The following is a 12,179-nucleotide window of genomic DNA, read 5'->3' as shown; positions in this document are numbered from 1 at the left end:
GCTTGCCTTTCTAAGAGGAATTAATGGCTTTAATACTTGCGTAAGATGTTACAGTTAAACAAACAGCTTGTAATATAGTTTACTTACCTAGGACTAAGAAAAACATCTTCAAAGAGATAGATACATGCTAATTCAATTGTATATACCTGTGAAAAACATCTTCAAAGAAATAAATGCTAATTCAATTATATATGCCTAAAAAATAATTTCAAAGAAGTGAGTACTAATCCAGGAAAGATGCATTTCCTTTCCTGTTAAACAAACAATTTAAAGTACTTCACAGAACTAAAGAAAGAAGGGGGAGAAAAATTAGTTTTAGGGCAAACAACCAGTTTGGCAAGCTGGCAGCATCTAATACCAGTTTTACAACTATACCATCTAGTTGAATAATTCTGAATTTATTAATATCACCCTATCAGAAGGGTCTTCTTTTCTAAGACATAATCCCCAACCTGATAGTTATTCAGATACATCCTTCCATCTGGGTCACTTCCCAAACCTTGGTATCTAAGGGGCCTCCAGAATTCCCAAAACCCTTAATGAAAAGGGGTATACTTTTTTTATGAAACCCAAATGGAATATGACACAGGAGGCCCTCAGAAAGTCACACGAAGCTGGAGATAGTCTACTTATTTGTTACCCACTCAGCACGTTCTCCAGGATTTGGTTGTGGAAAGAGCACTGTCTTCATTACCCAGTGCTGCTCTGGCAGAAACACTACAAGTGTGGGACACAATAATCCAACACTTCTGTCACAGAAACTTCACCAGGGGATGATGTCTTCGTTCGTTAGCTGCCCTCTGAGAGAAAGATGACACCATCTCCTTCTACAAAGCTCGCAGCCTTGGAAACCCCACGGAAGGTCATGGGCAGCAGTGGGTTTCAGCTTATATTTATATTTTAGATTTCTACACTAACGTGGCCTTGTTAACATAACAAAGACTACCCATCTCCAAACAGAACCATACCCAGCAGGCTGAGATTCCAGCGCATATTTTAGGGAGATCAGTTCAGTCTCTTAACAACCTCTGAGCTCTTTCCCTGAGGAGGAGGAGGAGTGTCTGGTGGGGGATTAGGGGCTTTCTCACTTACAGAGAGACAGCATTCTTGGAAGGTCTGCCATGGGGTTTGTTTTAAGCACCAGAGAGGATATTAAAAATTAAGAAATCAGTGGTTACTTCTTTATCTTTGAGGTTTGCTGAGGCACCACTGAGGGTAAGAATTTGGGCTCCTCTGTCTCCAGCCCCTCCTTGGCCCTCTAGGCCCATCCTCCAATGACCTTTTGGGTCCACGGTCCACAGGAGTGAACACTGAGTTGGAGCACTGCCTGTAGATGAAGTGTTTCATCAACTTGGAAATGTCAGCTATTTTTTTTCTCCCATTAGTAATTTCACCCTTTCGGTTAACCTATTTTTGTAGAACTTATTTTGGTATAAGAGCTTTCCCCCCCTTTTTCTCCCTCCCAAAGCTACCCTGGAATTATGCCTTTTTGAGCCAAATGATTAAACTCGGACATTAGTTTTCTGGTTTGGCCTCAAGTAAACATGCATTTCAGCAATTGCTTCCTTCAACTCTTGAATTTAGCAATATGAAAATATCAAAGGTTTTAATTCTAGTTTAGTGGGTCCTATAATTGGCAAATTACTTACAATGCCAAGGAAAGAGAAGTAATCTGTTTTTAAAATCTGTGAAACAACAAATTAAAAGGCTATTTTTTTTCTTATGGCACTCCCGTAGACAAACTGGTGCCGGTGCCTAGTGCCTACCTTACGGAGTTCTGTGCCTTCCTTGGGGTTCCTCTCCCACTCTCCCCCTGGGACTCTTTATCCCTTTTTCTCCACTTAATCACGCCATCCCCACTCCCCTGTCCCACCCACCTACTTCCAACCCCATTCCAACTCATAGTGACCTCACAGGACATCCCAGAACTTCTCCATAGGGTTTCCAAGGTGGTACATCTTTAAGATAGCAGCCTACTTCATCCTTGTCCCAGACTGCAGCTAGAGGGCTTGAACTGCTGACCATTTGGTTTATCAGTCCAAAGCTTAACCGCTGGGCCACCTGGGTGCATGATAAAAATAATAAGTACTTGTGTGTAATGCCTTTGAATTGTGGAGTTGGAGAAGAGTGCTGGATATCCCACGGACGGCCAAAAGAACAAGCAAGTCTGTCTGGGAGGAGGAGCTAGAAGGTGCTCTTTAGAAACAAAGACGGAGAAACTTCATGGCACATACTTTGGGCATGTTATCACACTGGGAAAAGTAGAGACTTATTAAAAGAGGAAGACTCTCAATGCAATGGATTGACATAGCGACTGTAACCATGGGCTTGAGCTCGTGAGAATGGCACGAGTTTTCATCTGCTGCCTTGGGGTTACTATGAGCTGCATTTGACTTGACCTGACAACATGTGTACTGAAGACCTGCTTTGTTCCAGGCTGAGTTCTAAGGGCTTCAGCTTTATGATCATGTTTCATCTTCCGACAATCCTAGGAAGTAGGCGCATTTGAATCCTTATTTTATAGACAAACAAACAGAACAAAGAGAAATAGTTTGCCTGAGGTCACAAAAATCTCAGATTGTGACAACGTGGTGGCCAGGCTTCTCAACACTGCATTCCACTTCACACCTCAGCACATGCTGTTCCCTGCCCCCTGGTCCTCTTCCCGTGCCTCTGCCCAGCCACTCCCTTTCCCTCCAGCCAGGCCAAAGGATTCCTTCCCTCTGTAAAGGGGCCGAAGTCTTGGGCAGTCCCCTTCTGCCCTGTGAGTGGGTGCTCATTTCACCTCCGATACCACATTGAACTTGTCATATGATCATCGTGGACCATGTGAATCCACCACTCTATTTGCACAGCCCTGCTGGCTGGCCACGACATGTGGGATTCATTCTTGCCTTGGATGAGGCCAGCACGTACTGGACACAGGGGTTCAGTAACAGCTTGCTGCACTGATAGGAGGCTCATTCACCTTACACAAGCCTTGAACAGGTGACATGGATGGTTGGCCAAGGTAACTGAGACAGGCCCAGGGCTCACCCCGTGTGTTGGGCGCCTTCTCCCATGTGCTGAGCAATGATGCCTGCCAACTGCACAGGGCACGGGGCAGGTCTCTCCTTCTGTGTATTTTCAAGGCCTGTAGCTCACGCTTTGAGTCCTTAGGTGTGGCTCCCTGTTTTGCCCTAGGCCCTGCAGGCCCCCAGTAGCTCTCTCCATTATGCTTCGGGAGCTTTGGGTCTTACTCTTCTTTGTCTCCTCTTTCTTTTACTGCCCTTGGCTTATCTGTTTTGCTCTTCAGTGAAGACATTAGCAGAAAGTTCTCATTACTGTTGAGTCACAATGAACTCATGGCTTACCCTCTATTTGGATTCCAAGGGATGGGAGGAGATGATGCTCCTTTCCCCTGAGAAGCTGCTGGATTCAAACTACTGGAAACGTGGTTGGCAGCACAACTCCGTAGGGACTATGCCAGTTGATAGAAGGAGTAGGCCTGGAGGCATTAAGTGAGAAACAGTCTTCATCCTCGTGATGGCTACGCTATGGTCCCATGATTTCACCAACAATTAAGGTGCTGCTCCATAATGTCAAGTCATGCATTGTAACTTTATTATTAGTATTATTAATTTTAATGAAAATTTACAGAGACTTTGGATTTCCATTCATTTACTGTTGTACTTTTCTCCCTGCCCACTGCGCCACCCCAGTTGGCTCTTCTCTTTGAAAAGTAAAAGAAAACTTCTTTCATTGTTATACAATCCCTCCCTTCAAGAAAACTTCTTTCATTGTTATACAATCCCTCCCTTCCCCCCGCCCGTGTCCACTCCACTATGCAGCCTTCGTTCTGGACTCCTGTCGTGACAATAATCACTGTCATAACCTAATAATCCTGTCATGACCTAATCACATATCCTTTTAAATCGTTCTCTCCCTCATCTGTTTCAATGCAGTATGCATAATTTATCCCATCAGTCTCCCCCTAACCCTGATGTCAGTCCCGCTTTACAACAGTGACACTATGCAGTGTTTGTCCTTTTGTGACTGAGATCTTTCATTCGGCATAATGTCCTCCAGGGTCATCCATTTTGAATAATATTGCATGAGTTCCTTGTTTTTCAATGCAGCGTAGTATTCCATTGTGTGAATATACCACAGCTTCTCTATCCATTCGCTTGTTGATGGGCACTTAGGTTGTTTCCAACTCTTTGCTATTGTGAACAAAGCCACGATAAACATGAGTGTGCATTTATCTGCTTGGGTGACAGTTATGGCTACTTTGGGGTGTATTCCCAGTAGTGGAATTGCTGGGTCAAATTGTATTTCTATTTGCAACTTTTTGAGAAAGTGCCGTACAGTCTTCCATAGTGGTTGCACCATTTTATATTCCCACCAACAGTGAATAAGGGTTCCAGTTTCTCCACAACCTTGCCAGCATTTGTTGTTTGCTGTTCTGTTAAATTTTGCTATTCTTACGGGGGTGTGATGATATTTCATAGTTGTTTTTGATGCATTGTAACTTAATATCCTACAACCACCTTCCACCAAGTGCTCAAGTGGAAGGTAATCAGAACACTGTTGCAAAGGGAGGTTCCTTTTGTTGAGCTCTACCTCCAGGCTATCCCCAATCATTTAGGCAGAGAGAATTCTCTCTCTGCCTCTCCCTTTCTACTCTACACTCTTCCATTGCCTGAAGGGCTTACAGATTTTAGAATATGAACCTACCCGAGTCTCCAGTTGGCCACCTGACCTATAAGTTTGAACTTGCCAATCCCACTAATGCATGAACGAATTTCTTTAAGTAAATATATTTTGATAAGTAGGTAATAAATAGTGGTTAGGTTGTTGTTCTTGTTAGATGCCGTCAAATACGACTCATGGTGACCCTGTAAATGACAGAGCTGAACTGTCCTGTCCTGTGCCATCCACAGTCTCTCTGACACACTCAAGCCCACTGCTGCAGTCATTGGGTCCATGCACCTGGTTGAGGGTCTTTCTCTCCTCTGTCCCACTACCTTCCAATCCTGTACTTTTCCAAGGAATAATCTCTACTAACAACATGTCCAAAATATGTGAAAAGAAGCTTCATCATCTTTATCATCGCCTCCAAGGGTGCACTCTGGCTTCACGTTCTCTGAGACATATCTGATAGATAGACAAACGCATGATAGATGGACAGATGATAGATAGAAGGTAGATGTTAGGTGCTGTTGAGTCATCTGAGACTCATAGCAACCCTGTGAACAGCAGACCTGAACCTTGGCCTGTCTTGTGCCATCCTTGATATACTTAAGCTCATTGTTTCAGTCACTGCGCTAACCCACCTCGTTGAAGATCTTTCTCTCTTATGCTGACCCAAACACGATATCCTTCTCCAAGGACTGGCTGCTCTTGATAATATGCCCAACGTATGTGAAATGAAGGTTTACCATCCTTGCCTTCAGGGAGCACCCTGGTTGCACTTTCTCCAAGACATTATCTACTTGTTCTTTCAGCAGTCCATGGGATAGAAGGTAGACAGGTGATAGAAACAGATGATAGATGCATAGAAAGATAGATAGGTAAATGACAGATTGATAGATAACTAGGAAGACAGAAGAGTGAGAGAGAGACAGCTCTTTTATTCACTCTCTTTCCCTAGAGAACCCTGGAAAAGACCACCAGGAAGCCTCTGTCAAAGTCAGGGTCTTGGGAGGGAAAGTGGACCAGATGCATGGTCCCCACACTCTGAGCTGGCCTGACAGTAGTGATGATCTCAGAAGGCCCTTTCACACTGACCCACTTCGAGTTCAGGGGGCCTCCAGTTGAGGGTTTAGTCCCAGCTATAGTCACTGCTTCTCAACCTCCCACATGCTGGCTGCCTACCTAGCTGAAGGGTACCTCTGAGCCCCTGTCCAGCTCTCAGCCAGGCTTCTCATCATCCTGATCCTGGGCCTGCCCCCTCCCCATCACCTCTCACCCACACTTGCCCACCCCTCCCCTCCAAACCAATGCCTCTCCTCCTTGCCACAAGGGTAATTCTTTCAAACCCCACCATCCATCTACACATATCCAATGTCTGCAGCCTTGGTGTGGTCTCTGGCAGCCATCTGGGACCTCACGCTCCCTTCACCCATGACTAGACGCTCAGCTATGCAGCACAGAGGGCTTTGTGCTGAGTGTGGTTGTTTCTGCTGGATCGCGTTGCAAGGTCACATATAATTTGTTGGCCCCTTCTCTTCCCCCTGAGGTCTCTTTCAGTGTTCCTATTTTCCAAGTGCTCTATCTCCTTGCCATTAATGACTACATTCGGGTTCTCATTCTCTGTGGTGTAAGAGCTGGCATTTTTGCCCCATTGGCTCTCCTTTGATTTAATGGCCTTCGTGATCATTCCTCTCACTCTTTGTAACCTAGCCTCATCCTGAGTGGGAAGCTGATTGAGTTTCATTGCGGGACCTCCAACCTCCACCCACCCCAGGCTTTCTGCTCCTGGGACCGTATCAGAGAGAACTGCCACAGCCTTCTCCCACCTGGTGTGGAGCCGTTACCCCATCTCTCAAGCTCCTGCCTCCCCAGCCCAGTCCTGCATCTATCGGAAGAGGCAGAGGGGGATCTGGAAAGCAAAAGCACTAGAACTGGGGCAATTTAACTGGGAAAGAGACACAGCAGCCCGAGTTCTTTTGGTGAGGGAAGTAGGATTATACCAAGAACAGAGATCAATAGTTAATCCCAAGGCCTGGGGGTGGGGGATGGGACAGAGATTCTGGGGAACAGGCAGACCTCTTCTTGCAGCATCTTTAAGTATAAAACAGAAATTGTTCTCTCTAGAAGGGCTCAGGTCCAGCCCTTGTGGAGAGGGATCAGATCAGCTCCTTTTATCATCTTCTGGCTTTGATTCCAGCCTTTGGACCCTCTTGTCCACAATCAGCCTGCTCTCTGCTGTAGGCGTGAGCCCTGGTGGAGCGGTGCATAAACTACAGGAGCTGCTAACCCTACGGCAGTTTGAATTCACCAGCTGCTCTGCAGGAGAAGAACGGGCAGTCCGCTCCTAAAGATGCGTAGCCTTGGAAACCCAGTGGACAGTCATGTGCAGCTGGTCTGTTTTAGGTAAACATTTATCTCAGTGTGTTTAGAGTTACCGTCATTGTACACACAGGGAGCTCTGGTGGCGGAGGCCACAGGGAGCCGACCAGCTAACACAGAGGCGGCACCCTGGTGACGATCTGGATCCAGCAGATCCGAGGGAGAAGGGTGGACAATCTCCCACGCCATTTACAGCTGCTGAGAAGCCACGAGAAGATTAGCTATGAGCCAGTTCCACCGCAACAGCAATGAGTTTGAAAATTTTTTCTTTTTTTTTTAAATTTACTTCTTAAATTTAATGAATGTTTACAGAGACTTTGGGTTTCCATTCATTCATTGTTGCATTTTTCTCCCTCCCCACCCCTCCCCACCCAATTCACTCTACTCTTTGAAAAGTAAAAGAAAAATTCTTTTATTGTTATACAATCCTTCCCCCTAAGTCCACTTCACTATGCAGCCTTCATTCTGGACTATTTTCGTGATAATAATACCTAATCATACATTGCTTTTAAACAGTTCTCTCCCTCATCTGTTTCAATGCAGTATACATTATTTATCCCATCTTTCTCAGACTCCCTTCAACCCTGATGTCAGTCCTATTTTACAACAGTGGCACTATGCAATATTTATCCTTTGTGACTGAGATATGTACTCAGAATAATGTCCTTCAGGGTCACCCGTTTTGTATAATATTTCATGAGTTCTTTGTTTTTCTGTGTGTGTGTGTGTGTGTGTGTGTGTACCATCAAATCAGATCTGACTGGTACAGGAGGAGATTGTCCCTCCTTCTCCAGCAGAGGATCTGGTGGATCCAAACCGCATGCCTCTGGGATTGCAGTGCAGCTTCTTGCCACTAGGCCACCAAAGCTCCCTGAGTTCTTTGTTTTTCAATGCTGCATAGTATCCCATTGTGTGAATATACCAGAGCCTCTCTATCCATTCGTTTGTTGATGGGAACTTAGTTGTTTCCAACTCTTTGCTATTGTGAACAAAGCCACAACAAACATGAGTGTGTAGAGTTTGGATATTTTTAATTTAACACACTCACACAATGCCATTGAATCAATTCTGATTCACAGTGACATCCTCCCCCCCCAATTTGGTTTTTGCAGCTGTAAATCTGTACAGGAGGAAATTGTCTCATCATTCTTCCATGAGAGTAACATGTGGATTTGAACCATCAACCTTTGGATTAGCAGCCCAACATATAACCCACTTCACCACCAGGGATCTTTTCTTTAGTTTCTTCTCAACTCACCTGAGTGCCATCAAGTGTGAATCAACACACAGCCGATCCTCCACTGGGTTTCCACGGCTGTAATTTGAAGCAACTGGTAGAATTGAACTGCTGTACCTTTAGGCTTTATTGTTGTTGTTGGGTAAACGCACAGCAACCCTACGAACAACAGATGTGGACCCTGCCCTGTCCTGCGCCATCCTCATGATCTTTCATATATTGTTACAGTCACTGCGTGGAGCCATCTGGACACTCTCCCATGTGCTCTCAGTAAGCCCACACCTCTTCATCACGAGCCTACTCCCCCTCTCCACAATCCCACAAGGGCAGAGTTTTCAAAGGCTGTGCTTCATAGGGTTTTCAAGGCTATGAACTTCTGGAAGATTTCCAGGCCTTTCTTCCGAGGTGCCTCTGGACAGATTCAAACCGCTAACCTTTTGTCTCAGAGTCTAGGGCTTCACTGTTTCTCCACCAGGGGACGCCAAGAATTGATTCCTGGGGTTACATGGAGGTGCAGGGGGCTTCATGGTTGAGTAATGACTGTGCTGTCAGTCTCACTGTGACACTTGCTGAGCTCAAAGACAGCCCATATGGCCATTGCATGCATTGTCCCCTATGACTTACTCTGTGTTGCCATGGGAACCGACATCCTCTCTGAGACCATCTATGAATGGATCCATTCCAGAGTCAACCTAGAGAAGGTTCAGTTGGCTCTTCAGAGATTCTGAAAGACCAAATGCATCTCAGACTCAAAGTAACCTGCTGGATTGAGTTGTGTCCTCACAAAGGCTGTGCCACCTTGGTTAGGCTATGATTCTCAGTATAACGTAATTTTCCTAAGTGTTGTAAACCCTAACTTGCATGATGTGAATGAGGGAGCACTAGTGGCTAGTCTAGGTGGGAGTAGTGCTGCTGATCCAAAGACTACACCTCTGGTGGTTCGAACCCACCAGTGATTCTTAGGGAGAAAGATGAGCAATCTCCTCTCATGTGATTTACAGCCTTAGAAACCCAATGGACCGTCAGCTGTGAGTTAAGTTCAGCGATGGAAAGGAGGAACCTGGGAGAGAGAGAGAGAGAGAGGAAGGGGGAGAGAAAGGATGTAAATGAGGATTAGAGGCAATTATGTAATGATGCAGTCATTCCTCATGATCTGGGTAAGACTACCCAATCAGATATGAGGGCTAGTTGGGACACCACACCCTTCATTTGGCCACTGGTCTGATTGGATGAGAAGGAAGCTTCCTTGGGGTGTGAAATGTACCACCTGCTGTCTTCGGAGAGATAAATGGGGAGAGAAGGAGGCAGACAGCCAGGACTTCAGAAACAAAGAGCAAGAGCGAGGAAGGGAGCAAGTCCTTTGGACTCTGGGTCCTGTGTTGGGAAATTCCTTGACACAGGGAAACACCAGAACACATGGCTATCCCTCCAAGGAACACAGGACCTTCAGAAGCTGAAGGAAACAAAGACTCTCCACCAGAACTGCACAGAGAGACAGCCTTCCTCTAGAGCCAGCGCCCTGAATTCAGACTCCTTGCTTCATAAACTGTGAGAGAATATATCTGTTAAAGTCATCCACATGTTGTAACTAGAGCAGGTCTGGATAACCGAGGCACAGGTGGTCTTGTATCTTTGGAAAACGCCTGCTTGGTGGAGCTGCCTTTCGGTTGAACCAGCTTGGGCGGGAAGTGCGTAATGTGGACTTGAGCTCAGGCCACCGTGCAGTCTGTTAGTGACCCTCACACCCAGTGGCCAGCAGGCACAGTAGCGCTCCAGTGGTGGCTTTCTCATCATAGATGCAGGAGAGCCAAGTTCCTTATGGCCAATCCACCACCCATCAGTGTGTAGACTTGGGTGTCGCTGTGATGCTGAACAGATATCAGCAGAGTTTTCAGACTAAGACTAGGAAGAAAGGCCTGGCGAATCCACTGCCATAAACCCACCAATCAAACTCCACTGATCCAACCAGGAGCAGAATACCAGTAAGCAAGGTAAAACAGGATTTACTTGTGCTTAGTGATTAATCTGTAGTGACGTTTCATCACATCTTTGTTCCTTTCTCTGATTTGGTAAAAGAAATCGTCCACTGAGAGAGGTAAGCAAGCAGCAGGAAACCCATGCTTGCTTTGTTTACTGGGCACTATGTCCCTATAGGAGCTCTGGTGGCCTAGTGGTAAGAAGCTGCATTGCAATCCCAAAGGCATACTGTTCAAATCACCATCTGCTGCACAGAAGAAGAATGGGCAATTGCCTGCATGAGATTTTATTGCCTCTGAAAATCTGCTGGAGGGTCAGCTATGAGTTGGTTATGATTCCATGGCACACAACAATAACAATAAAAACCAAGTCACTTTATGGATTTTTTTTATTTGAAAAAAAGGCTCAGATTTTGTAGGAAGGTACCATGGAGTCGGGAAACAGATGCCACCTCATACACAGAAGCAGAATCTGCGATGCGGTGAAAGCATGTGAAATGGTCCACTGTGGTTCAGGAAGCAAGTGCAGTGTGCCTGGTTTGCCCTGCTTGTTGGATCATCTGAGATGGATCCAGTGGAAGAGCCACAGCTGATCACGGGGATGCATGGGAGCAGGCAGAATTTCGTTCTGTTGTGCATTGGGTTACTGTGAATTAAAACAACTTCTCCCATCTACCAAGAAGTGGTCCCTGACCTCAGCCACAGAGTGAACTTGTCCTGGCGCCTGGAAGGCAGGTGTGGCTGCAGATGCAGAGAAGAGCCCAGTCTGCTGCACACTCCCAGGCACATGCTCATCTGCGGAATCCCAGCAGAATTCTGATGGGAACGAGAATCATGGGTGGGAAGTGGCCGTTCTGGGTTGGTTCCCTCCCCCCAGGAGGGCTAAAGCTTTATTGTAACAAAGCTTTGCCCTCAGCTCCCTGTCTTCAAGCACCTTGATTATTAAGCAGCCATTGCAATCAGAATGCAAGAGCTCTGGAGGAGGAGTGTGCCATGCACTGGGCTATTAACTGAAAGGTTGGCAGTTTGAATCCACGTTACCCTGGTCTTAATATATGCCATAATAGTGAAAAGTGGTTGAACATTAACTATTGGATTTTAAACTCTCAAGATGCTCATGAATCTTAAAAATCGCTGTGCTATTGGTGGTTGTTAGGTGCTGTCAAGGTGACTAAAACTCTCAGATCCTGTGAACAGCAGAAGAAACCTCCCCTGTGTTGCTGTGTACCCCTGACCTTGGCCATGCTCACGTCTATTGTCACAGTCACTGTGTCTTTCCTTCTCATTGAGGGTGGAGTGCAAGGTGGGTGGAGCCACTACCTCCTCTTGAGGATGGAGGGTCATTCCGGCTACGAGCGCTCCTCCACGGGGTTTCAGTCTGTTGAGCTTTATGAGAGGAGATTACCTGTCTTTCTTCCACCAAGTGATTGATGGATTCGAACCACTGACCTTTCAGTTAGCAGCCTGCAAAGTATTATGCCCCTGGCCTTCTTTGGAAGTGAGTAGGATGTAAATTATGACAGGTCCACACAGCTGTCACATGTTATTGGTGAGAATTTTGGTGGTCTGACTTGAAGCCAAGCTGTATCTATACTTCAGGTGACTGTGTAAACCCATCTCCTTTCCTGACAAAATGCTCTGAGACTGTGGGAGGCCGCTAGGTCGTCCACAGACAAAAGATGCTCTATGCCGTCTGTCTCATGCTGAAAACTTCCCTGAAAACGTAAGTGAAAGTCTGACATAAATGTGGAAAGGGCCAGGGGAAGAGCACACGAAACCAACAACTCCATACACCACATGGACCTCTCTCTTGTTTATTCAACAGATTTTCATTAAGCATTAATCACAGAATGTTCCAGACTCTTGAGGTTTAATGACTGGTAAGACAGACGAGATAGATGACAAATAAACAA

This window comes from Elephantulus edwardii, unplaced genomic scaffold (genome assembly GCF_000299155.1).
Source record: "Elephantulus edwardii isolate Elephantulus edwardi_28Jun2011 unplaced genomic scaffold, EleEdw1.0 scaffold00135, whole genome shotgun sequence".
Taxonomy (NCBI): Eukaryota; Metazoa; Chordata; class Mammalia; order Macroscelidea; family Macroscelididae; genus Elephantulus; species Elephantulus edwardii.
Note: the sequence above shows the minus strand (reverse complement) of the source record.